The 27,866-nt window shown below is 42.9% G+C and overlaps 1 long non-coding RNA gene across 1 annotated transcript; it reads left to right on the forward strand.

Annotated features, from left to right (window-relative positions):
• Nucleotides 1–637: 637 nt before the first annotated feature.
• Nucleotides 638–27,866, forward strand: LOC120237982. The gene is made up of 3 exons (XR_005530108.1): nucleotides 638–714; nucleotides 8,317–8,492; nucleotides 27,794–27,866. It is a non-coding gene; the product is annotated as an uncharacterized LOC120237982 (long non-coding RNA).

A 27,866-nucleotide genomic window follows, 5' to 3' on the forward strand; every position in this document is an offset into this window, starting at 1 on the left:
GAAAGGAGGGAAGGAAAGAAGGAAGAAAGGAAACCTTCTCTGCAATGTTTCAAAACCCTGCCCCAGGTCGCCCACTGTGACAAATCATATCCTATGACAGGCAGGAGAGCATTGTTATAAGATCAAGCAGGATGAACAAGCTGGTCAAAGTAGCTTTTCTTCTCATTGAGGCCTTGGAGTTTCATGATTTCTTCTTCCTTGTGTAGACTCCAGAGTGATGTCCCCAAATGAACTCTAATAGGTTTCCAGAAGGATCCAGACCTTACTAGATATTGTGTTATCAAGAATATCATTTGAGTTCCCCTCTCTTCCCATTATGTCTAGCAACACTAGATTAGACAAAGGTTCAAACAACACAGTCCTACTGGCCACAGAGGAAGAAGGAAGCAGAACCATCCTCAAAGCCGTGTGACCTGTGCAGGTGCACAGGGACTCATATTCAGAAGGGCCCAGCTTGATCTAATGCTCTTCTGTCTCTGTCTTTTAAATTTTAAATTGTTGAGCAAGAAGCCTAGCATTTGCGCTTTTCACTGGGGCCTGCAAGTCATGTGGCTGGGCCTGAGTGGAAGTAAAGTATTGCCAGACAAAGGGGGCCTTATTTTGTCTTAGGTGGCTCTGTTTCATAGATAAGAAGCAGGACAGTGGAGGCTCTAACTCTGTCCCTTCTTGGAAAACAATGCCTCCAGGCTTGACTACAGACCTCCAGCATAAAGGGTAAGGTCTGACTCCTTTGGAGCACATTTCATATGCCAGGGAGCTTTCTTACCATTTAAGTCCTACTTCCTCAAGAAGGAAGCTAGCAGTCTGCTTTCCTCTTTTGCCCTTGAAGCCAGGATGCAGATACTTGATGTAAAGCTCACCAGTTGGGTGCACATGCTTGAGGCTTCTTTTCAGGGGAGTTGTGTCCACAGAGTCAGACGGGGCAGAGGGAAGGACGGTGGTGGGTGGGGTCCTAGGGGTGCCATGGCTGTTTCAGTCCGAGGTGACTGAGACCAGGATGGGCTCAGGATCTTTGCTGGGCGGTCGGACGTGGTTCACTGGGGTTTGGCTCTGAGTTGCACAGTCTGGAAGCTCCATTCGCTGGTTCTCCTGTAGATTCTATCCTTACTTTCTGCTTAAACTGGCTGGAGTGGATTCTGTTCTAAGTCCTGAGTGATTAACTTTTAATTCTAATTAAAGGTCTCCTCAGCCAACGGTGAAGGGAAGAGATGACTTGGCTCAGCCATGTCTCCACATTTTCATAGCTTATATGGTTTTTCATTGGTGAAGGGGGACATCCCCCATGGGAAATGGCAGCTTTTACCTGTGTGCACAGAGCTGGAGGAACTGCTTGTCTAGGCTCGTTCTGCTGGTTGTGAGGTCCCTTGCCGTGCACATTCTTTCCAGCCTCCACGGTGCACAGCAGTACTGAGGTCAGTCACTGCACTTTGGCAGTTAGTGGTTTGAGCCATCACCTCTTGTTATGTGAATCCTATCAGTTCCTCCTGCCCCACAGAAGAGATGCTGTCATAGTTTGTTTGGGCAGCTATAACAAAAACCACAGGCTTGGGTAGCTTACAACTAATAGAAGCTTCTTTGTCATTGTTCTGGAGGCTGGGAAGTCCTTGGCAAGTCCAAGGCACCAGCATGGTCGTATTCTAGCGAGGACCCTCTTTCCACATACACAAGCTCACGCCTTCCTGCTGCATCTTCACACGGTGGGGGCACTAAGGAGCTTTCTGGAGCTCCTTCATATGGCACCAATTACATTCAGGCGGGCTCCACCTTCCTGTCTCAAGCACCTCCCAGAGGCCCCACCCACCAATGCTTATACTTCAGGCATTAGAACTTCAACATGGGAATTTAGTGGGGGACACATGCTGAAACCAACCTAGAAGCCTACACTATTCTCAATTCTCCACTACTTCAGCTGAGAGGAGTCAAACACACTATCCACAAAATTGTCTGACTCCCTATGGGTTCAGATGTGCTACTCTCTGTTCCACTTTCTGTGTCCACCAATTATCCCCAGCCTGTCATCTGGATCTCAGCTCAAGGGTCTCTCCCTTGGTAAAGCTCTTCCGGACCAACCCTCCAAATCTAGGTCGGGTTCAGAGGTTTTTTTTGTTTGTAGTTGTTGTTCCTTATTTCACTTTGTAAATATACATGTGTTAAAAACAAGGCTGGAAATTTGGGATGGCATTAAAAAATATTTAATCATTGTGACACAGCCTGGTCAATCAGAGCAGACACCCAATAGCCTAAGCAGGAAAGCCACCAGTCTTAACTGGCCCACCATGTTGTGGGTACCAACAGCGACCTTGACAGGGATGCACTAACTCTACTAATGGCTGTATCTTCAGCCCTTGGCCTGGTGCTTAGTACATAAATGACGCTTAATAGATATCCAGTGAATAAGTTATTGTCCTCTGTGGTTAACCTCTTTATTTAAATGTTTATTTTTGAGAGAGAAAGAGGCAGAGAGCAAGCAGGAGAGGGGCAGAGAGAGAGGGAGACAGAATCCAAAGCAGGCTCCAGGATCTGAGCTGTCAGCACACAGCCCAGCATGGGGCTTGAACCCATGAACTGAGATCATGACCTGAGAGGAAGTGGGATGCCTAACTGACTGAGCCACTCACATGCCTCTTGACCCTTTTCTTTAAATACCACTTTTGAAGTGCCAGGGTGGCTCAGTCAGTTAAGTGTCCGACTTCGGCTCAGGTCATGATCTCACGGTTCATGGGTTTGAGCCCCACGTCGGGCGCTCTGTGCTGACAGCTAGCTCAGAGCCTGGAGCCTGCTTCAGATTCTGTATCTCCCTTTCTCTCTCTGACCCTCCCCTGCTTGCTCTGTCTCTCTGTCTCTCAAAAAAATATATATATTAATAAATTCTTAATATTTAAATAAATAAATAAATACCCCTTTTGCTCTATGACTGTCTTGGACCTAGTGTATTGGACCTTCTGAGACTTCCTAAGATATGGATAGCAGTTAGCTTTGCTCCCTGAAGCTACTTGTCATGCCTTCCAGCTTCTTTGTTCAGCGACACTCAGGCACCTGATGGAACAGTCCTTTTTATGCCAGGACACTCTAGGGCTCCCTGGGAGTGCCATCTACACAGAGAGTGGGCGAGGTTGGGAACCAGATCGAGCTCAGAATAGGTTAAGTAAACAAACTGTGGGAGACAGAATGGAAGGGAATGAATTCAAGAAGATCTGGGATGTGCTGGGATGTTCATTAGTGTGGCCACTGGGATGGTTTATAAGAGGGGTGTCAACTTCTTGGAGAAGTTGTACCCAGCTGGGCACCACCAAACCATGTAGATTGTCATGACCTAGATGTGCCCTACTCTCTCAGCCCTAGGGGTCTTGAACATACTGTCTCTCTGCACTGATTTCCCTTCCTGCTCTGTCATCCATTGGGCAGACTTTATTTAAGATCCTCCTCAAGTGTCATCTCCCCAGCAAATCCTCTAGCACTCTCTCCCACCAGAGCCTTGGCTGTGCTTCGTCTTTTTCTCCCCAGACCCCTATGAATTCCCCTAACACGATCTATCTCCACTGTCTTTGTCATTATCTGGGACTGTGGCTTCTTTGAAGTCTCACCCATCTTTGCATCCCCAGCCCACTCACGCCTGGATGAAGTGAACATTCCACAAGTGGGTTTCATGAAAGGATGGACATACAGAGGGGCGCCTGGGTGGCTTAGTCGGTTAAGCCTCCGACTCCGGCTCAGGTCTTGATCTCACCACTTGTGGGTTTCAGCCCCGCATCGGGCTCTGTGCTGACAGCTCAGAGCCTGGAGCCTGCTTCGGATTCTGTGTCTCCCTCTCTCTCTGCCCCTCCATGCTCATGCTCTGCCTCTCTCAGTTTCTTAATAATAAATAGATGTTAAAATTTTTTTAAAAATGGACATGCGGATGAAATTTTAATAATAAACAAATGTTAAAAAATTTTTTAAAATGGACATGCAATCTTCAGAGAAGAAAACACAGGGTGGGTGACTCCTTAATTTTCTTTTAACACAATTTTATTTATTTATTTTAAGTCGGCTCTATGCCCAAAGTGAAGTTTGAACTCATGGCCCCAAGATAAAGCCTCACATGCTATGCTGACTGAGCCAGCCAGATGCTCTTTAATTTTCTTTCAGTGTAAGTTTTGATGGAGGAAATCCAGGATGGTACGAGAGAGTAAAAGCATTGTAAGAAACAAAAAGCATCATGGGTCATATTTTTCTGTATTTATGCTGTACTTCCATAAGTATATATGATAAATGACTAGCGGGGTTAGGGGAGCAGAGAGGAGGGTGACAAGAGGCACAAGAACTTGGAGTACCTAGTAAGGAAAGGCCCCAACTGATTTGCAATCCACAGTTTTTGATTTGCAATCCACAGTTTGTCTCGGGACCAGCAGCTCTTGAGGCTAATCCCATGGAAGCCCCAGCCAAGGCGTCTCTTGAGCCAGGCTTGGAGAACACAGTGCTCACTGCCTTTCGGTTGCCTGGGTTACCAGTCAGTTTGCACAGTCATTCACAGCACAGTGGCCTATGACTTATTTAGATGCTGCCTGTGATCTAGCAAGTAAATGGGTTTCTGTGGAAAAAGAAAATGCCTTATTTAAAAAATAATAATAACTTTACTGCTTCTTGAATCTAAAATTAATAACACCTGCTCACTTGAAAAATTTTGAACAATACTAACAACTTGGTGTTTTGTTTGACATCAGGAATGCAGACATCGAGAGCAGAATCATTAAATGGCAGGTTCTAGGCTTTCTACACACTAACATGCTGATTTCAGACATAGAGTTGCCTCTTGATTGGTCTCCTGGCTTCTAATGCATTTTCTCTCCAGCCTAACTTCTCTATCACTGTTTGAACAATCATCCTGAGCTAGGGTCCCAACTGCATCAGCCCTACTTCAAAATCATCAGTGCAAAATAAAACCTATTTTTATTTTTTATTTTTTTATTTTTATTTATTTTTAATGTTTATTTTTGAGAGAGAGAGACAGAGCATGAGTGAGGGAGAGACAGAGAGAGAAGAGAAGACATAGAATTTGAAGCAGGCTCCAGGCTCTGAGCTGTCAGCACAGAGCCTGACACGGGGCTTGAACTCACAGACTGCGATATCATAATCTGAGCCAGTTGGAAGCTCAACCAATGGAGCCACCCAGGCGCCCCCTATTTTTTACTTTTTTTAAAATTTAACATTTATTTATATTTTGAGAGATAGAGGGAGAAAGAGCATGAGCAGGGGTGTTATAGAGAGAGACAGACCAAATCTGAAGCAGACTCCAGGCTCTGAGCTGTCAGTATGGAGCCTGATGTGGGGCTCAAACTCGTAATCTGTGAGATCATGAGCTGAGCCAAATTTGGACACCTAACCAACTGAGCCACCCAGGCACCCCTAAAACTCATTTTTTAAAAGTTTATTTATTTATCTTGAAAGAGAGAGCATGGGTGTGAGCAGAGGGAGGCAGAGAGAAAATCCTAAGCAGGCTTTGCACCATCAGCACAGAGCCTGATACAGGGCTCAAACTCACAAACTGTGAGTTCAAGAGTCGGACACTTAACCAACTGAGCTACCCAGGCACCCCTAAAATGCATTTTTTAAAAAATATTTTATTTTTAAGTAATCTCTACATTACAATGTGGGCTCAAACTCATAATCTAAGATCAAGAGTCATATGTTTCACTGACTGAGCCAGCCAGGTGCCCTCCAAAACCCGTTTTCTTTTTTTTTTATTAAAAAAATTTTTTAAATGTTCATTTGTATTGGGGGGAAGGGGCAAAGAAAGAGACAGAATCTGGAGTAGGCTTCGTGCTCTGAGTTGTCAGCACAGAGCTCAACATGGGGCTTGAACTCACCCGCCATGAGATCATGACCGGAGCAGAAGTCAAATGCTTAACCGACAGAGCCACCCAGGCCGCTCTGCAAAAACCCATGTTTTTAAAACTAATATTCAAGATCTTTTCATTTGACCCCAAATTGCTTTTCTAGTCTTGTGTCTCCAGGGACCTTTCATGTTCTCCAGGTGCTCTCTCTCAACTCCCCACTGTTACTCAGAGCCACTGTACCTTTGCTCACCTCCTTGATGCCTCACTTTGTTTCAGTCTCAAACGCATTTGTTTTTATGTCTTTCTTGCAGACAGAGTCTTACTCATTTGTCTTTGTCTGTCACAGTGCTTCATCCTGACCAACCATGACCCAGTGAGCACTTGCTATGTAAAGGATGTGAGAAATAGGCCCACTGACCCAATCAAAGGAGGGATGTGGAGACTCAGAGCACAGTGAAATGAGGTCTTAATCAATGTTCTTGGCAAGAGCGGATATCTGACGGACAGGCACAGTCAGGGTAGTTACAGCAGACAATTTATCTCATAGCATGTATGTCCCTTCCCTGGTTCCTCATTGGCTGAGTCCTACAGAGGTTACAGCCTTACCAGGAAGCCGCCTTTGCCCATGTGAGGCAAAATGTAGTCTGATTGGAACAAATGTACATTCCCGGAGGTGATGCAGAGACTTTCAGTCCCTCCTCCCTTTGTTCTTTGGCTCATGCTCGTTGCAAAGTCCATGAAAATAAGCCCTCAAAATGGAGAAGGGAAGAAGAGGGAAGTAAAGTGTCTAAAAATTTGGGACTCCATTGTGTGTGGGGAGGGGTTTGTACATATTTCCAATAGGTTGTAAACAGACTGTTAACTAGAGAGTACAACTTTTATTTGGTATTTCTGAAAATGAGTCATCTCCCTTACTTCTCACAAAGGAATCAATACTGAATCTGCATTTAAAATTTAGCAAGATTATCAGGTTTGAGGAATGTAAGGAAAAAACCTACACATCTCCTCCTGTATTTCTCCTGTGTACACAGAACACTTCACAGAACACTCCTCGTCACCAAATGTGGGGTTTTTTTTCCCCACACCAACCAGCTTTCTGACACCAGTTGGGTGACCTTCAACTTAACTGATTTCTGACACTATTTACCTGGAGATACCTTCAGATTCTACAGGTTGAGGGTTCGGTCCTACAAGACTGTGCCCCAAGCCCTCTTCACACCAATCATGAATCCAGATTGTCACCTGTGTTTCTGATTCAATAGCTGTTGATCAGAGGCTCCCATGATTTTCTCCTTGGGTTAAAGTAATTTGCTAGAATGGCTCATAGAACTCAGGAAATCCATTTACTCGCTAGATCACTGGTTTCATACAAAGTATATAACTCAGGAACAGCCAGATGAAAGAGACACGTAGGTCGAGGTATGGGGGAAGGGTGAGGACTTCATGCCCTTTCTAAGTGCCGCTTTCCCCACATCTTCATGTAAACCTGGAAGCTCTCTGAACTCCATACTTTTGGGTTTTTATGGAGGCTTCATTGAATGGGCATGATTGATCATTGGCCATTGGTGATTGATTCTATCTCTAGCCCTTTTCCCCTTCCTTGGGGTCCAGGGATGGGACTGAAATTTCCAACTCTCTATGCTCCTATTTGGCTCCCTTGATCAACCCCTAGTTGTGGTCCAATGTCACCCATTAACATAACAAAAGATACCTTAATCCCTTGTAGGATTTAGGAAATTCCAAAAGTTTTAGAGGCTTTTTGCCAGGAATGGGAGAAAGACCAAATATCTATTTCTTACTATGAATCACAATAGCATTGGGAACCAAGTCCCATGTCAGTCCAATATGGTGGCTAAACACATGTATTCTGGGGCCTCACAATTGGGCCCAGATCCTGCCTTTATGACTTGCTAGCTGCTAGGCTTTGGGCAGATTGTGTATATCTCTGAGTCTTTCATTGTAAATAGTGATTACAAGTGCCCAGAACAAGGGGAGTCTGGCTGGCTCAGTCAGTAGAGCATCTGACTCTTGATCTTGGGGGTTGTGAGTTTGGGCCCTACATTGGGTATAGGGATTACTTAAAAAATAAGTATGTAGGACAGCCTACATAAGTGGCTAGGTTAAGCGTCCACCACTTTGTTTCAGCTCAGGTCATGATCTCACAGTTCATGAGTTCAAGCCCTGCATTGGATTCGATGCAGGACTCTGAGCTGACAGTATGGAGCAGACTTGGGATTCTCTCTCTCCCTGTTTTTCTCTGACCCTCCCAGGCTTGTGTGTACTCTTTCTCTCTTGCTCTCTCTCTCTCTGTCTCTCAAATAAATAAATAAACTTTAAAAATATAAGTAAATAAATTTCTAAAAACAAACCAAGTACTCAGAATGAAATGAGTTCATGTGCATAAAGAGTCCAGAATGGTGCCAGGCAGGTAACTGAGCACTGTGTAAGCATTCGTGGCTACTACTGTTATTACTACTACTAATCTTACCCTGTTTTACAGAGGAGAAAACATGAACGTAGGGAGTTTTCTTTCCTTGGCTAAGATCCCACAACTTCGGTGCTCCTGAGAGGTCCCCCTGGTCTGGATGACAGCCGGTTTGAGCTGAAGCAGTGACAGCAGTCTGCTTCCTCATGAGCTGATACATCCAGTGTCAGCACCATGCCAGCAGTCACCGGGTACTTGATACGTGTCTGCTGAGTGAGTGGCAAATGATTTGGCCCTAGGAGAAATGCTCATGGAAGGCCCCAGAGCACAAGAGGGAATGGGTAGGTCTGTGGGAGTCTTCTTGTTTTGTTCTGCATCTCTTCGGTAGCCACCCTAAAAGTTGGTCATTCCCTCTTGTACAGTAAACTTGATAACAAGGGACTTTGGAACCCAAAGAGAGGAAATGGTAGAAGCCATGATGGTCAAGATACTGACTGCTTAGCAAGTCAGAAGACAGAAGTACTTTTAACCTGCACAGCAGGGAAGTCAACAACTCCAAGTTCTCTGACAGGAGCTGACTCAAAGCTGACCAGCCCGCCTGGCTTACTCAGTCCATGTCAGTGTCCAAAAAGGTTCATAGGTAGCAGGATAAAATAGAAGCCCAATTTGAAAAGGAATTTCAGACAAATTGAGAACAACTATAGCCATCTGTGTGAGGACTTCTTTGCTAAGACATCCGATCTGCCTGGTGCATCCATCAAGTTAGTGGAGGGACATTCACAGAAACTGGAGAACATGGGAATGTTAACCAAGAAGGACCCAGTTTTAAGGCAAATGATGATGCTGGTCAATAAAAAAGGAGACAAAGAATGAGAGAAACTCCAAAAAAAATCCTGAATATTAGTTGATTTAAAATATATTTGAGAAAGCACAGGACTTCCATCAAAAAGCATGACAATCCTTTTCCAATGGTCTTCAAAGATGTGAAGTGGAAGTGATCACCTCTTGGTTGCCTGATAGGTTACATGTCTGAAATTCACCCTGAACATAATTGTTATGGACTAACTTGCATCTGCCCAAAATTCATATTTTGTTAAGGCAGCCCCAGAAAACCAATGCTTAATGAATATGTCAAAAGTAAGGTGTAGAGGCAGACGTGCTAAAGTGAAAACCATCTTCCATGATTCCTTCTTTCATGAGATAATGAAAATCGAGGTTTGAAAACGGTGCCAAGTAGACGTGGGTGAGTATACAGTGTCACGGGGAGAACTGATTGTGACCCCATTCCACATGGGAATGTCCAAAGCAGAACTGATCCAGCTCTTAGTGTTTATTCTTCTATTGATTTAGTCTTTCTGTAATTGCTCAGTGCAGAAAGTGGAACTCATGGAAACTGAATCTTCATAAAACATTTTGCAGTAGTTGGAAGCTAATAATAGACTTGTGAAACACAGAACTCAACTTTACACTTCACAGGGGACTTTTGGCACCAAGGAAAAGGGGGAACTGCAAGCCTGTGCTGGTCAGCAGGGCACAACTATCGTTGAGACTGCGAAACTGCCTTTTTGAGACCTGGTGAGGATTCTGAACATTCACATTAATAATCAATGAAGCAAGTTTTAGAATCTGAACTTAGCTAATTTTGCTACAATTATTCATTACTTATAGCATCATGATTTTGTGTTTACTTGGTAGAGTTTATCTTTTTATTTATTTATTTATTTATTTATTATTTTTTATTTATTTCTAGGAGAGAGAGAGAGACAGTGTGAGCAGGGGAGGGTCAGAGAGAGAGGGAGATACAGACTCTGAAATAGGCTCCAGGCTCTGAGCTGGCAGTCAGCACAGAGCCCGACGCGGGGCTCGAACCCACGAACTGCGAGATCATGACCTAAGCGAAAGTCGGATGCTCAACTGACTAAGCCACCCAGGCGCCCCTTGGTAGAGTTTATCTTAAGATATGTCCCAATAATAAGAAATATATATGTATTAAATTACCTTACTTAGCATTTTAGGAATATAGTTATTTCTTTCCCTAAAAGCTATGGATTGCAGCAGGTTCTCTTAAGCATATTTATTCATTGTTATGATATTTCAGTCCTTTGAAAGTCATATTATCACATAGCTGTTAAAGGGTAGCAGTCAAGATTACCCAACTCTTCATTGAAATGATCTGTGTATTTGAGAAAAATGCATACTGAAAAGCCAATCCAAGCGTGTGAATTTCTACCTTGTGTAGAAGTAAAAGGGGCTTAATTAGGCTTGTACCAGCTGCACCTGCATGATTTTGCTTTACAAGTGTGACATGATTAACTCTAAGATGGTTCTTATAAAATTTTGCTGTTTGGAAGGAACTAGTATATAGTTAAAAGCTCTCTGAAGAACACATTAAACTCGTTTGGATTTTGAGCAACACAGCAATCTGTACAGAATTACAATCAGAATGAAGTTCTTCTTTACTACTGCTGCTGTCAAAAGAATTCCGGGGGCAAGGTGTGTGGGTTAGGGAGGGAAAGAGAGAGAGACTCTCCTGACCCTCACCAACTGATCACTAAACTGGTAATTGCTCTCTACTTTTATATGAGTGATGGAGACACAGGGTGTTTGGAGATTGCATGGTAGAAGACCTAATCTAGTCTAGTGTCAGGGAAGGAAGACTTTCCAGAAGTGACCTGTAAGTTGAGATGGGAAAGATAAGGGTTCTTTAGCCAGATGAGAAGTAGGAGATTGAGGGGTGAGTTGGAAATATTTCCAGGTAGGGAGACTTACATGTACAAAGGTTTATATCCACAACTATTCAGTTTGTCTTAAATGTTTGCACTTTATTTTTTCAATAGGTACTGGATTTATTATTTTAATGAATTAATACTGAATTTTAAATTTTTTCCCATTCTTAACTTCTAATACAGTAAATATTTATATACATAACCCATATAAACACAAGCTCAATTAGTCTTTAATAATTTTTAAGAGTACAAAGGAGTCCTGAAACCAAAAATTTGAGAACTATAGCTTTAAAGAATGCTGTCATTCCTGATAGCCTAAGCAGTCAGGCAAAAGGAGAATGTATTTCTGCTTGTCAAGATTCATTACTATCAAAGTAATGTTACTGCATATTTCCCTTTATCCCTCTCCAAGTTAGCAGTAAAATATTCTCAAAAAAAAAATAAAATAAAATTATGCAAGTAAATATGAAGCCACAATTTATCAGGCTCTTGAGGTGGTAAAGAAGTCAAACTTTCACTTTTCGCAGATGACATGATATTCTACATAGAAAACCCGACAGACTCCACCAGAAGCCTAGTAGAACTGATCCATGAATTCAGCAAAGTTGCAGGGTACAAAATTAACGTACAGAAATCGGTTGCACTTTTTTTTAATATATTTTTTTAAATTTATTTTTAGGAGAGAGAGAGAGAGACAGAGTGAGCAGGGGAGGGTCAGAGAGAGAGGGAGTCACAGACTGAAACAGGCTCCAGGCTCTGAGCTGGCAGTCAGCACAGAGCCCGACGCGGGGCTCGAACCTACGAACCGCGAGATCATGACCTAAGTGAAAGTCAGACGCTTAACCGACTAAGCCACACAGGCGCCCCATCGGTTGCATTTTTATGCACTTTATTGATTTAACAAATTTATATACTCAGCCAAAAGTTGCTGATTATCTTAGGAGTTTGGGAGAAGTAGTGACCAATGTCTTACATCCAAGGACACAAGACTATTTTGAGTTTGGCTCTGCTGGTCTTCTCTCCTCTAACGGATAATGTGCTCCTCTAATGAGCACAAGCACCAGCTGGAAATGAGCTATCATTAGTTAACCACTGGATTGTCAGGCTTCCCACCAGGGGCCACCCCTGTCTATCTAGGCAGATAGGTCCCCGAAGATGTAACCTTGGTGTGGTAACCTTGCCCAGGAGTAAACATGGTCCAAGAATTCCTGGCTCTTAGCACTCATATTACGGAGTTCTTTCTTCCTGAAAGAGGGTGATGGAGGTTCGGAGGTGGAAACAGGAGAGGCTAGGCAGATAAGTAGGAAGAAATGGTGAGAAATTCTTTCCCTACTCTGGATAGCTTCATGAAAAATCACAGTGAGAGTTTCTGGGAAGCTCTCAAGCTTCACAGGTGCTTACACACTTCACACACAGGTGTGTGTGTGTGTGTGTGTGTGTGTGTGTGTGTTATGGTTGAAGGGGAGCCATAATCAACAGTATTATTGAGAGTATGTATCAATGGTCCATAGCAGGGGCCAAATTTGGCCCATCACTTGCTTTTGTACAAAAAATCCACAAGGCGGTTTTGCCTTTTTAAATTGCTGAAAAAGAGCAAAAGAAGAACAATATTTCATGACATGTGGAAGTTACATGAAGTTCAAGTTTCAATGTCCATAAATAAAGCTTTGTTGGAACCTAGCCATGCTTGTATCTGTGGCCACTTTCAGGTTACAGTGAAGGAGCTGAGTAGTTGTTAAAGAGATTGTGTGGCCCTCAAGGCTGGAAGAATTTATTATCAGTCCCTTTGCAGAAAATATTGCCTGACCTATGGTCTGAAAGTCCAAGGATGTCAATGGTCCCTGACCCAGCTGCCACTCTGGGTGAATCATGGACAATCTGGTTGGTGCATGGTGGCTCCACCCTACTTTCTTCTCCAATGCACAATACAGAAAAGTAATATTTCATTTTCTACTAACATCTTCAGTTCAGCTCTGTGCTCACCCTGTGACAAGCCTGTGACAGGCTGTGAAAAGCAATTTTTCAGGGAAGAGGAGGAGATCCCTCCCTCCTTCCCCACCCCAGGCTTTTGCTGAGCTTTTTTTTTCTTGAGAACTTGAAAATCAAGGGATCCTTTTCATTACCTGAGCCAGATATAAGTTGTTGACTGACTTTAAGTTGTTGAATTTGCTCAAAAGCAGACCCTGCAACAGAATAAATATAGGTGGTTGATTTGGCAGATTGTTTCCAGAAAACACTGGTGAGGGAGTGGGAGTGAGACTGGAAGGGCAGGAAGCCGATCCAGGGTTACCAAGGGAAGACAACTGGAGTTTATTTCTGCAGACAGCATAGGACATACTTCACAGAGTGTTGCCCGTGAGGCAGGAGGAGGTTGAGACATTTATCTACTTATCAGTCATGGGCTGAGAGCTGCTCCACGTGACATCTAACCTGCACTGTGGCTGCAGCTGGCTTCCACAGCAGAGATGCATCAGGGAAGTCATCAAAAGACCACTGCATAACTTTACATTTAAAACCAAATCTGGGGCGCCTGGGTGGCTCAGTCAGTTAAGCAAGCATCTGACTTCAGCTCAGGTCATGATCTTACAGTTTTGTGAACTTGAGCTCCAAGTCAGGCTCTGTGCTGGCAGTGTAGAGCCTGCTTGGGATTCTTTATCTCCCTCTCTCACTCTCTTGCTCTCTGTCTCTCTGCCCCTTCCCCATTCACTCTATCTCTATCTCTCTCAAAATAAATAAATAAACTTAAAAAACCCCAACAACAACAGGGGTGCCTGGCCAGCTCAGTCAGAAAAGCATGTGACTCTTGATCTTCAGGTCATAAGTTTGAGACCCATGTTGGGTATAGAGATTACTAAAAAACAAAACAAGACAAATTCAGACTTACACAGAATGGACTTGGACAAAGAGTTAAGTCTTTTTAGAAAACTGTTCTGCAAGTTATCCTTTCTAGGGGTTTCATAATTTACATTATGAAATAATTTTTCCTATTTAGTCCAATACTGTCAAATCCTCTAAAATACATGTCACAATTCCAGTAACAGTTGTATCTGCAGAAAATCCTTCTCAAAACTTAAGATGATCAAAAATTATCTGTAATACTGAATTTGCCAAGAGTGACTGACAAACTTTGATTAAATGGGTTGGTAATATGTTTGCACGTATAGGAGGATTAGGAGGAACTTAATGGAGGGCCATGGGGGAGAAGAAGGGGTGAAATGGTGGGGGAAAGGGAGAGAGGCAAACCATGAGAGACTCTTGAATGCTGAGAACAAACTGAGGACTGATGGGTGTGGGGGGGGAGGGGGGTGATGAGCATGGAGGAGGGCACTTGAGGGGATGAGCACTGGGTGTTATATGGAAACCAACTTGACAATAAACTATTTGTAAAAAAAAAAGAAAAGAAAAGAAAAGAAAAGAAAGAAAGAAACACACACACACACAAATGGGTTGGCAATGAAGTTGCTAAAAGTATGAACTTAGATGACCTGATAAGTGAATTTGCAGAGAGGTTGAGTCCTGACTGTGTTTTGGGTGTGACAACTGTGCAATATCTGGCATTGATCTGAGATCTGAGTATTTCCATTCCTCCAACATGCAGTAACTCAGATAAATGCCCACAGGTCCCTTTGAGAAAGCATGGGGAAATCATGATTTCCTCCCTAAAATGATTGGACGTGGGTCTGCGATTTAGATACAAGTCTGGGAACTAGGTGGTGGGTTGTGATCTTCCACAGCAGTAGCTGACATCAGCCTTCGGTTCACTTGCTCTTAATCAGTTTTGATGGTAAAGGTGGAACACATCTTCATTGACTGCCCATCTCTCTTGCTGTAAGGAATTATAGGATCTCATAGTCTCTGTCTCAGATTCTTGCCCGTGAGTTCCCATTAGCCATGTTGACGTTGTTGCCATTATGGCAGTCATGTATGCCTTGCCTATGCTAATTAAGTGCTGCCTCCTAGGCTCCTCTATTTCTTCTTGGCACTAGGAAGCCCTGTTTCATAACTATATCCCCACCATGATTCCTGGCCTTTAGCACATAGCTACTTCTGAGCTTCTCTATAAGGCCAGTATCCTCATTACTAGTGCATTCTTTACTGCTTTAGTAAACCATAATAGTCATATTCTTTGGAGCATGCCCATCTCTCTGAGCGTTTAACCTCATTCAACTCCCTTTTTTACTGCTTCTGCCAAAGTAGATAGTAAATAAATCTTATTTACTTCAAGGCATCTTTTTTCCTAGGTTTCAATGAACCGTTCCGACAGGATTATGAAGACTGACTCTATGTGTTCTTTCTGGGCTGTTAAATTTGAGGTATTTGTAGGGTGGGACAGTGCCCTCTTACAATACATTCTTTCTTATCCAGCCTTTATGTTCAATACCACCATCCGCAGTCTGGTACCATGCTTAGGCATGTTTTCCAGTTCTTGGCGTACATGTTAGGCAGATCCCCGTAACTTTCCTGGTTAATAATTCCTTTTCTACATGAGGGAAATTTTTTTCCCCAGGTGCATGCTTGAGCCTAGTTATCACTCTAGAAACAACGAAGGAATGTAGATCCTGAAGAGGACAAGCATTATCTTGCAATGTAAGGCCTGTGCTGGTCTCCAGGCAAAGGGAGCTGCTCTCCTCCAGGAAGGGGAAGAAAGCTGCTCCTGCCAACTCTGGGGTTTGTGGGAATCTGGGGGTTCAAAGTTTCCAGTCCAGTGTACAAAGATGTCCCTAACCCAAGTCTCAGTGTCTTACACCTTCCCTATCAGGTAAGAATGTCTACCGGGCTGTGAGTTTGGACTTCTTCTCACTCTGCTCTGCTCACAGTGAGCATGCTCACTCACAGTACAACTAGATGCTCAGTACAGTTTGTCCTGGGCTGCCTTCCTGTAGGAAGTAAGGGTCTCCTTAAATGCACTGTAGAGGTCTTCTGACTTCACACCATGCCCCAAGACCATGGCTACTGACCTGCCTTCCTGGAGGAGGTAAGATTCTCCTTAGTTGCACCAGATAGGTCTTCTGACTTCACGCCACGTCCTGAGTCAATGGCTAGCTGACCCAATTCTGTCATTTTTTACCCCTTAGCACTTTGTGGCAATGGAAGGCAATAACTAACTCCACATCCCTTATAATTGCCATTTTACTTTCATCTCTCAGTTGTTCAGATGGTGTGTAAGTCAATGTAGCCATTTCCCCTAGCACATCAGTTTCCCTCAGTGAGAGTCTTAGTGCTACAATGCTAGGGGAGGAGGTCTGAGACGAGGGAGGGAGGAAGCCAGTGATGGATGGATTGCTGGGCAAAGTGTCACTGCAGGCAACTAGAAAGCAATCCTGCGGGGAGTTTGGGTTGACGGGGTGGAATATTTCTCAGAGTTATCTCAGTGGAGGCACCCATGAGCTGAGGTCTTTCTCCTTCATTCCCGTCAGTCATTGGTTGAGGGCTGCTCCCGGGGAGGATGTTAATTCCTGGGCATGTTCAGGCTGCCCTGCGTGTGGGCAGAGCAGGTACTGGAAGTCAGAGAGGGCTCTGGGGCAGAGTTACAGGTGCTTCTTGCGGGAAGTTGGGCAGGTGTGCCTGGAGATGACTATTGCCCAGGGGATAAGCGTGAGGCACCAGCATTTTCTGCTCTAGTCAGACTTTTTGTCACTTGAGTTAATGCTTCCCAGTTGACAGTTTAGGTTTTATTCATTTACTCTGTTCAGATCTTTCTGGATCCTTACAATTTTGCCCTTGCCTCAAAATTCATACTCGTTACGCTTCTGCCTAAATTCATGGCAGACTTCCTACTCTATCACTATCCTGGTCACTTCCTTATTTTTTATTTATTGAATTTTAAAAAAATGTTTCATTTATTTTGAGAGAGAGAGAGAAAGGGAGAGAGAGAGAGCAGGAGAGAGGCAGAGAGAGAGGGGGACACAGAATCCGAAGCAGGCTCCAGCTCTGAGCTGTCAGCGCAGAGCCCGACGCAGGGCTTGAACTCACCATCCGTGTGATTGTGACTGGAGCCAAAGTCAGACACTTGGTCTACTGACCCACCCACATGCCTCTCCTTATTTTTTGTTAAGCAAATAATACCTTTGGAAATACTTTCTTCACTCAGAACCAAGCAGTTTCCTTGTTTAACAGTGTAACACCTTTTTATTTTCTTTTAAGCAAATAGTACCTTTGGAACTACTTTCTTTAGTCAGAAGTAAACTGTTTCCTTGTAACAGTATAAGAAACCCAGTAGGTTATAACAAATGCAGTAGGTGTGGCACTCACTAGCAAATGACAGTAAAGGATATTTAGCAATCCACTCCTACCTCTTAAGCTGAAAGACTTAAAAAAATTTTTTTAATGTTTATTTTTGAGAGGGGGGAGGGACAGAGAGAGAGAGAGAAGGAGACACAGAATCCAAAGCAGGCTCCAGGCTCTGAACTGTCAGCACAGAGTCCGATGTGGGGCTGGAAGTCACAAACCGTGAAATCATCACCTGAACCAAAGTTGGGTCAGACGCTCAACCGATTGAGCCACCCAGGTGCCCCCTCAGCTACATATTATTTTACATATTAAAAGTAAGACTTTTAATATGTGTCTTTGCTCAGACCTAGAGATATGTTTATTAATTATTTGTCAAAGAGAGCAGGATAAATAAGATACAGATCTAAAACTCAAAGAACTGCTTCCAAGGCTGTGTTGTCTAATAAATGGTAGCCACTAGCTATTTGTGACTACTAAGCAACCAATATACGACTAGTCCCAGGTGAGGTGTGCTTTATGTGTAAAATAAACACTATATTTCAAACACTGAATACAAAAGGGAGAAGAACATAAAATATCACATTCATAATTTTTATATTGACTATATGACAACGTTTTACTTACTTGCTTTTCTGGTCGCCCTGAATAATACATGCACACAACTCACTATTCCTGAATCAGGTTATGCTTGTGTCCCTGGTTCTCATTTTTGATCTCAATGCATAAACCAGTATTCCTTATGTTTCACATATTGCGTGTGTTCTTCTTTCATAACAATTCATGATAAGGAGGGAGGGTGGCCTGTCTCAGATAAGGAAGTAAATTGCTACCAGTTTAGAAACATGCTAAAAAAGCTTTAGTTTTATCCTCAGAGCAATGGAGAACTACAGAGGACCTCTGACATGGAGACGTATGATCAGATTTGTGCTTCAATCACGAATTCATTCAATAAATAGTATTGTGGGTCTATGGGTTCTGGGCATTGTTGTGAGTGCTGGGATTATGTCAGCGAATGGACAAATATCCCTGACTTCTTGGAGGACACATTCTAGTAGGTGGTAGACATAAGCAATAAGTTAATTTGTTATCAAGTTAGTACATTGCATTTTGCAAGGTGATGCGAACTATGGAGAAAAACAGCAAGGAAGGATACAGAAAATATTGGGCTGGGCTAGGGTTCTAAACACAGAGGTCAGGGAAGGGTTCACTTAGATGACACTTGAGCAAAGATTCAAAGTTGTGGAGGAACCAAGCTGTGCCAATATCTGTGGAAAGAACATTTTAGGTAGGAGGAAAGAGCAGACGCAAAGGCCTTGTTGCAACCACTTGTCTGAACTGTTCAGCAACAGCTAGGAGGCCAGGGTAGCAGGATCACTGTGAGGGAAAGGAAGGGGCCAGATCAGTCTGGCTCTTGCAGGCCTTTTCACAGACTTTTCTCTGAATGGGATGGGAAGCTGTGAGGGGGCACTGGAAAGAGCCTTGCAGGGGCGCCTATGTGGCTCAGTCAGTTAAGTGTCTGACTCTTGGTTTCTCCTCAGGTCATGATCTCACGGTTTGTGGGACTGAGCCCTGCCTCGAGTTTTGTGCCAAAAGCACGGACCATGCTTGGGATACTCTCTCTCTTCCTCTCTCTCTCCCCTTCCCCCACTTGTGTACACTTGCGCTCTCTCTCTCTCTCTGTCTCTCAAAGTAAATAAATAAACTTTTTTTTTTTTTTTTTTTTAAAGAAAAGAGCCTTCTGGCTATAGCATATTGATGCTCCCAACTGTGGCTGAGAATGTAAACCAAAGCTAAGCCTCTAGGAAGGTAAAGTGTTATCCTGTTAGAGTAGTATCTGGCAATGGATGGCATTTCTCCTTTATATCTCTAATTGATGTCATATCCAAAATACAGTACTCTTCTGTACTCTTCTTCTATAAGTCAAACTGTCTCTGGGGCTCAGATAAGTCTGGGCTGATTATATGGGGCTTCCAGAAGTCCACTTGTAGGGGAAATTATCAGATATTAAAGGAGTTCTGGAAAGCAGAGAAGAATTGGGTGGTCATCATATTTGTAGCGGAGATTGGCCTTTGTGTGTGCCTGTGTGCATGCATGTGCCTATGTGTGTGTGCAGGGGTAAAGACCAAACTTCCTGGTTGGCCCATGACCATGCCAATTGGTGTCCTTTGTCTGACTGTAATTATTAATAGCACCCTCTCTGTTAGAGAGAGCCTAGGGGAGAGAGAGTGCTGTGAGATACATTGTATCTCTGTGAATGGCAATTGTAGGGCGACCCAGCTTTCAAAAAGTGACCTAGCCTCGGCAGAGCTGAAGACTCCCAATGAAGGTGGCCACCAAAGGCGATGGTGGGACACAATCAAACTGCCTTGCAGAAAGGACCGAGCAGGGTCCTAGCAGGACACAAATGACACACTCAGATTAAGATGCTTTGAGGAGCATTGAAGGAAAGACCCCTTACAAAGGCGGTAATAGTGTGCAGGGACACATCAAGGCCTGTTGGGACGAGTGGATGGAGTGGCTACAGAGATCTGGAAGGAAAGGGTCCCACAGAGAGGCCATCTGTAGAGGAGCAGTCCCCTTCCATCAGTGAATCCAGCAGGCACAACCCTGCAGGGAGGGAGCCAGCTGGGGCAGTGCTATGATCTGAGTGTTTGTATTCTGCCACTTCAAGTTAATATCTTGAAATCCTAACCCCTAAAGACAATGTTCTTGGGGTGTGGGCCTGTGAGAGGTGCTTAAGTCGTGAGGGTGGGGCCTGATGAATGGGATTATACCTTGTAAAGGAGATTCCATGGAGATCTCTCACCCCTCCCACCATGTAAACACAGCGAGGAGGCACTAGCTATGAGCCAGGAAGAGGCCCTTCACCAGACCATTCCCAGTGCCTCAGTCTCGGGCTTCTCAGTCTCTAGAACTGTGGGAGAGAAATTTCTGTTGTCTTTGGTGTTTTGTGACAGCGGTCCTAATGGACTTACCGTTCTTCCTCCCTCTGAGAGAGCCTGTTGGCACAGAGAGATGAATGAAGAAAGGTGAAGCATCTAGAAGGCAGCAGTGCCTGGCTGGCTCAGATGGTAGAGCGTGAGACTCTTTATCTTGGGGTAGTGAGTTTGAGCCCCATGTTGGGGTGGAGATTACTTTAAAAAAAAAAAAAAAAAAGAATCTGGAAGGTCAAATGGAAGATGTCCAGCCTGCAGGCTCTTCAGTGTAATCGGCAGTGGTGACTGAGCAGGAAAGGAAAGTCCCGATAGAAGCCATAGGGCTGTGTGAGCAGAGATGACTTGTCTGCCATGAGGATCTGAAGAAATAATGAAGGGGGGGACTCTTTGAAAGGGGCTAATGCTTTGCAAAACAAGTGGAGGTTTCAAAAGCTGCTGAAATAGAGCGTTTTGGGACCATTGTGACCCCATTATGAAAAGGCCAAAGGGACTCAGGGACATGTGTGTGTTTAGCTTGGAAACATTTCTGGATTTCCAAATAGTCTTCTGTTAGGCATGCACATATTCATGAGTGCTTCCTCTCTAAGGGATTTATGATAAATATTTGCACTTCCTGTCTGGGAATTTCGTCCTCAGGGCCCCTGGGGTGGCTGCAGAAGCGCCATCGAAGAGAGGAAGGATATTGTCATTAGCTTTGTGTGGTTTCGAATCACATGAAGAAGGAGCAAAGGATGCAGCTGTACATACAGTGAATTTTGTTGATTTCTCAGTGGGAGGTGCTTTGATAAGCATGCGTGATAAGACGTGAAATCTGTGCTGTCTCTAATGGTCCATGTAGGTAATATAAACAGTTATTTTTGTCTTAGATTATATCTGGTGATGTTCATGTGGTTTCTGAAAAGGCAATCTATACACATCGTTCATAAATGAAAACAATAGCAAAAGCCTCATTCCTGCTCTGTGATCTTCCTGTTCCTCCACCTTTCACTGTGATAACCACTTTTTTCCTTGCCAGAGATACAGCACTTAGGACTAAACATCAGGACTCCCTATCTTTTCTTACACAAAAGGGAGCCCTGGATCCACGATACTTTGTGTCTTGCTTTTATCTACTTACTAATGTTTCCTAGACATTACTCTATATCAACGCATACAGAGATTCTTCACTTTTTTTTTATACAGATACATAATATTCCAGAGGAAAGTTGTTCCATAACTTACTTAACACGTTTCCTGTCTGAAAATTCAATGCCTACTGTGTTCAGCTTCCAAATCCATGAAGTAAGTATGGTAGTACTACCTAGCTCACGGGGCTATTTTTAGGAATTAATAACATGATACATATAAGAACCCAGTGGCATGTTCAGCACCTGCTTAATGCCAAGTTAATGTTTCCTCTTCCTGTTTCCTTTTCTTCCTCTTTCCCTTCTCTACTTCCATTTTTTCCTTCTTTTCACCCCATTCTCGTTCCCTCCTCCTCCTAAGAGTGATGAAATGCAGCCTATGAACAGGATTGCCTATGGAAACAATTTTCCCTAAATCCAGGTGCAGGAGGAGTTATAGGGAACAGTGCCAAAAAGGCACTGTGTTGTTGGATAGTATCATAAACTAATACATGCTAAATATACTTCGTTTCCTTGTCATTTTCTTCCCCTTGGTTTTTCCCCAGTGGCATTAAATATGAAATGGGCTGTCTTCATATCAGATCCAGGAGAAATGGGACAGAGCTGCATTAAAGAATGTAAACTTCCCTGAGGGCAGAAAAATTTTAAAACATTTCTATTGAGGGGCGCCTGGGACGCTTAGTCGGTTAAGCGTCCGACTTTCGCTTAGGTCATGATCTCGCGGTTCGTGGGTTCGAGCCCCGCGTCGGGCTCTGTGCTGACTGCCAGCTCAGAGCCTGGAGCCTGCTTCGGTCTGTGACTCCCTCTCTCTCTGACCCTCCCCTGCTCACGCTGTCTCTCTCTCTCTCTCTCCTAGAAATAAATAAAAAACATTAAAAAAATTAAAAAAAAAAACCCATTTCTATTGAGATATACTTCAATTTAAAATTCATCCGTTTAAAGTTTATGATTCAATGTGGGTTTTTTTCCCCTTAAGGTTTATTTTTGAGAGAGAGCACATGAGTGGAGGAGGGGCAGAGAGAAAGACAGAATTCGAAGCTGGCTCTGCATTGTCAGCGCAAAGCTGGACACTGGGCTGGAACCCATGACGTGTGATCATGGCCCGAGCTAAAGTTGGACGCTCAACTGACTAAGCCATTCGGGCGCCCCTCACTGGTTTTTAGCATATTCACAGTTTTGCAACCACCATACAATCCAACTTAGAAAATTTGAATCAACCCAAAAAGAAGCCCATCGTCTTCACTCTTTATTCCCCTAACATGCAGCCATAGGTAACCAGTAATCTACCTTCGTCTCTAGATTTGTCAGTACTGGGCATTTCTTATAAATGGAACTATACAAAATACGGTCTTTTGTGACTGCCTTTTTTCACTTAGCATAATGTATACTAATTACTAATTTAAATATTAACAATAAAGTATTAACCAACAGTAAATTATTAATAAATCCAACCAACCAAATATCAATGATGTATTAACCAACTTATTAACAAAAGTTATCAATTAATAACTGGTTGTTAATTAAATACATAATTATAATCAGTAATATGATTAATAAATTATTCATTAAGTAGTATAACATTATTAACATAATGATATTTGCTTTTTAAAATTACGTTTGCTTTTGAACAATAAAGTTGTGAGTAACTTGATTTTCTTCTTTGTACTATTCTTAATTTTCAAAGTTACATAGGAGCCTGAGATTGTTTTGATACCTTGAAAAAAGTATTAGTAGAGCTATTACTTTGCAAGAAGAAATATCTTTCTAAAACATAAATCTGAATTTGACTACTAATTACTCAGTAAAATCAGCAAAATTTTAAAACTCTTTAGGGTCAAAAAAATTTAGTTTCAGAAAGTAACCAAAATGTCCTTTAGTAAGTGAATGGATAAATAAACTTTAGTACATCCAGACAATGGGATATTATTTAGTGCTAAAAGAAGATGAGCGTTTAGGCCATGAAAAGACATGGCGGAACTTTAAATACCTATTACTGAGTGAAAGAAGCCAATCTGAAAGGCTCCTCATTGTGTGATTCTAACTATATGACGTTCTGGAAAGGGCAAAACCATGGAGACAGTAAAAAGGTCAGTGGTTGCCAGAAGTTAGAGTTCTATGTGACACTATAACGGTGGATATAGTCATTATACATTTGTCAAAACCCACGCAATTTCTAGGATTCAGAACCCCAAGAACTTTGTATTTTCTGCTCAGTGTTGCTCTGACCCTAAAACTGCTCTAAGAAGTTAAGTTTATTTTAAAAAACAAAAAACAAATCAAAGGGTAGCTGGGTGGCTCAATTGGTTGTGTCTAACTCTTGGTTTTGGCTTAGGTCATGATCTCACGGGTTCGTGAGTTCGAGCCCCGCATCGTGCTCTGTGATGGAGGCACGGAACCTGCTTGAGATTCTCTCTCCTCCCTTCTCTCTCTGTTCCTCTCTGCTCATTTTCTCTCTCTCTCTCAAAATAAATAAATAAAATTTAAAAAACAAAAAAGCAAAACAAACAAACCCAAAACAAAAAACAAATCAAAATTTTAAGTCAGCAAATGATTTTCACTACCCTTACTTTCAATGAATTTTACTTGAGGCTTTGAGTTTTTGGTTTCTTTGTTTTGTTTTGAGCCTGTTCTGAAGAACACATTCCTTGCAGTTGCCTCTTAGATATTCAAGAATGTGTTCCTCCTCCCAGCTGAGATATTTGGCCTTTAGCCTCTGTGTTGGAATAGAAGAAGAATGGAAAGCACAAATGTCCCAGGAAATCAAGTAAACATCTTACAAGCAAATCTGCTGAGAAAGTTTGGGCATGAATTTTGGGGTGCTCTGGGTGATTTGAAAAGCATATGTGGGATGATTAATCTATAAATGGCCCAAGTTGTTAGGAGTGGGCTCAATCTGACATTAATCTGTGTGGTTTTCTGTTGTTTTCGAAATTTGGCATCTATTCACCCCTCTTCTGGTGATAATATCCTGACTTTCCTCTGGGGAACTTCCGCTGCTTGGCTCTCAGCCCACGTTCGGCTCCATTCCCCCAGGTCAGGCAGCAGGGGACTCAGACCTCATGTAATCAGAGCACACCAAGCCACAGGAGGCCGTGATTGAACTAAAAGCAAGGATTTTCTTTCTTAGTTTTTTTCTCCTTCATATCATATCATATCATATCATATCATATCATACCATATCTATGTATATTTATTTTTGAGAGAGAGAAAGAAGGCACACACAGGGGAGAGGCAAAGAAAGATGGGATAGAGGATCTGAAGCATCTCTGTTTTGATAGCAAAGAGCCTGATGCAGGGGTTAAACTCATGAACTGTGAGATCATGACCTGAGCCAAAGTCTGACACTTAACTACTGAGTCACCCAGGTGCCCCTCAAATATATATATATATATATATTTTTTTTTTTTTAATTTAAATCCAAGTTAGTTAACGTATAGTGTAATACTGGTTTCAGGAATAGAATTTAGTGATTCATCACTTGCATAACAACACCCAGTGCTCATCTTTAGTGCCCAATCACCCATTTAGCCCATCCCCCCACCCACATCCCCTCCAGCAACCATGTTTGTTCTCCATATTTAAGAGTCTCTTATGGTTTGTCTTCATCTCTGTTTTTATTTTACTCTAAGGCAAGGATGTTCTTAAGTGGCTGGAACGATGTAGGGGGTGTGTGTTTGCTCGGCCGCCAGACAGCCTGGTGTAGAGGAGCATGTGTGCTGGAGCCCATTGTGTAGGTTTGAATCCCAGCTCCCCAGTTCCACCACCTATTGGCTGGTAACCTTGAGTAAGTCACTCAACCTCTCTGGGCCTCAATCTCCCCCTATAAAATGGGGCCAAGTATACTCTCTCACTTGTGGGGTTGTTATTGGGGTTGAATGGTCATATTTGTAGAGCATGGTGTTTATTTCCTCAACATTTTCACTTGGGTATGTAATAGGCATCTCAAATTTAACCTGCCCCCAATGAATTCTTCTATCAGAGTCTTCCTCAACTCAGTAAATGACAGCTCCATCCTTCCAGTTTTAAAAAAAAATTTTTTATAGTTTATTTATTTTTGAGACAGAGAGACAGAGCATGAGCGGGGGAGGGGCAGAGAGAGAGGAAGGCACAGAATCTGAAACAGGCTCCAGGCTCTTAGCTATCTGCACAGAACCTGATGCGGGGCTCGAACCCACAAACTGCGAGATCATGACCTGAGCTGAAGTCGGACACTCGACTGACTGAGCCACCCAGGTGCCCCCATCCTTCCAGTTTTCTTAAGCCCAAAGCCTGGGAATTGTCTTTGACCTCTTGTTTTGCCTCTTTAGTATTTAAACAAATTCTCTCAATTCTACCTTAAAAATATATCCAAAATTCAACCACATCCATGGATGCCAACCTGGTTCAAGCCACTGTCATCTCTTGTCTGGGTTATGGCATCATAGCCTCCTAAGTGGTCTCTCTGCTCTACTCTTGCCCCATTTCAATTTATTCTCAACAAGGAGTCAGAGTGAGTCTGATGAGATGCAAGTCCGGGAACATCTTCTGCTGTTGCTGCCCACATGCTGCCCCATGTCTGTTCTCATCTTCCTTCCTCCTTGCTCTCTCAGCACCTTGCATCCCTTGGCTCCTCTCTCAACACGCCAGATGTTCAGCACTTGCCCCTCTCTGCTGCAACTTGTGTTCCCGAATGTCGTGTGGTAATTTCACTGTCTTCAGATCCTTCCGCAGATGCCACCTTCTCAGTGAGAGCATCTTGGCCCTCCATCTGATGTTGTAACTCTCCCCCTAGTCCTTATGCCATCCCCTGCCTATTTCATGTCTTAGCCCCCATCACCACCTCCCATACAACATACACTATGATTTACTTTTTTATCTTGTCTGTTACAGGTCTGACCCCCCCCATTACAATTTTTTTAAGTTTATTCTTTTTCCTTTCTTTCTTTCTTTCTTTCTTTCTTTCTTTCTTTCTTTCTTTCTTTCTTTCTTTCTTTCTCTACACCAATGTGGGGCTTGAACCCATGACCCAAGCCAGCCAGGTGCCCTAGGACTGAATGAGAAACAACATGAGCAAGGGAGGGACAGAGAGAGGGAGTGAGTGAGAGAATCCCAAGCAGGCTCCACGCTGTCAGCACAGAGCCCAATGCATGCCTTTAACCCACAAACCATCAGATCATCACCTGAGCCCAAATCAAGAGTCAGATGCTTAACCGACTAAGCTACCCAGGTGCCCTAGGATTGAATTTTCTTAAAGTGTTGTATCCCCAGTACCTAATACAGTCCACAGAACACAGAAGGTGCTTAGTGAGTATGTAATGCATGAATGGAAGAATAAGTGAATGAAAAACAAAGATTTGTGTTAAAGTGTGATATTCATCAACACACAGGTTTATAGTGCCTGCTAGGTACCAGGGACTTGTTAGTAATTGGAATCATACTCAAGAAAAAGACTGTTTCAGAGTCCATTTATAGTCTAGTACAAGGTAAAAGGAGATGAGGAAACTATCCAAATCCAAAAATAAAAGCAGGAAGTATAAGATGTATGAAATCTCAGGAATGACAGCAATGAGAAAGCTCATAAAAGGTGTCCAAGGCATAGGGTATCTAAGTTGTTACCCAAAAGTTCAGGAAGAGCAAGTAACTAGGTAACACAGGGGAGGGTGGAGAGAGCTGAGAAGTAACTCGATCTGTTAGGTTGAGGTTAGCCTGAACTGAGAAAGTGGATAAGAAGTTGACTTTTCATGCGCTCAAACCTCTATCCAGATTAACTAAACAAGTAAGCCTGTGACTACCAGTGATGCCCAAGTGTATGAAAAGCATTTCACGGCATTCTGCAAAGTTCTACTAATTCCTGTGTGGTTTAAAAATGCAGAATAAAGAGTGAATACAAAATTCAGCTCTGCTCAGTTGTTAGATGTGGGAGGAGAAATCATACAGCTTTCGTTTTCACAAGACTACTAGAAAAAAACCAGATTGCCAACTGACATCAAAGAGTGTGGTTCTCTGTTGTTTTTGATATTTAGCGTCTATTCACTACAAACTTTTTTTTGGTGATAGAACTTTAATTTGAGGAAGTCTAAAACACCTTGAGAAGAAAAACACCTTCCTAGGAAAACAGGTCCACCCCAAGCTTTTCAGTGATACTCAGAGCCTCATGGTTGCCACAGACCCATGCTCAGGAATATATTTCCAGAATGCCCCACTCTAGATCACAAATTCTCTGTCAGCACATAGTGGGTGCCCTTTAACTATCTGTTGCCTAATGGCACATAGGTAGTGTTAGCTGGACAGTATTGAAATGAGATTGTCTGGGTTCAAAGCTCTTCTTGACTAACAACATTGTCCAAAATTGCTTACCTTTTTAAGTCTCTGGTTCCTCATTTTTAATATGGAAATAATAAACTGATTACATGACAGAAATTGCTGTAGGGCATTGTACACAAAGTATTTGACACGCAATGGTGTTAGCAATTATTGTTGAAGGAGGAAAGAGAATTATGTAATTAACCCTAGCCTCTCCCTTCTTTTCCTTTCAACACTGTGCTTCACTATTCAGCAGATGAACAACAGACATTGATGGATGGGTTTTAACTGGTGAGTCTGTTGAAGACCCTGGACTTATTTCTGGT

This window comes from Hyaena hyaena, unplaced genomic scaffold (genome assembly GCF_003009895.1).
Source record: "Hyaena hyaena isolate Hyena2069 unplaced genomic scaffold, ASM300989v1 scaffold_195, whole genome shotgun sequence".
Classification (NCBI taxonomy): Eukaryota; Metazoa; Chordata; class Mammalia; order Carnivora; family Hyaenidae; genus Hyaena; species Hyaena hyaena.